Here is a 417-nt window from a genome sequence, read left to right on the forward strand (position 1 = left end):
TGGTGTGTAGAAACTCCACCGTTGAAAATACATAAGAACAAGGTCTAGGCATGGCCGAATGGCCAGCCTCCCAATGATCTAAGATAGCATAAGAACAAAGGTAGCTACCCAGATATCTCAATACAATAGTAAAGGGTCCTACTTATAGAGAACTAGTAGCCTAGGGTTTACAGAGATGAGTAAATGACGTAAAAATCTACTTCCGGGCCCACTTGGTGTGTGCTTGGGCTGAGCATTGAAGCATTTTCGTGTAGAGACTCTTCTTGGAGTTAAACGTCAGCTTTTATGCCAGTTTGGGCGTTTAACTCCCATCCTTGTGCCAGTTCCGGCGTTTAACGCTGGGAATTCTGAGGGTGACTTTGAACGCCGGTTTGGGCCATCAAATCTCGAGCAAAGTATGGACTATCATATATTGCT

The sequence above is a fragment of the Arachis duranensis genome, chromosome 1 (genome assembly GCF_000817695.3).
Source record: "Arachis duranensis cultivar V14167 chromosome 1, aradu.V14167.gnm2.J7QH, whole genome shotgun sequence".
Classification (NCBI taxonomy): domain Eukaryota; kingdom Viridiplantae; phylum Streptophyta; class Magnoliopsida; order Fabales; family Fabaceae; genus Arachis; species Arachis duranensis.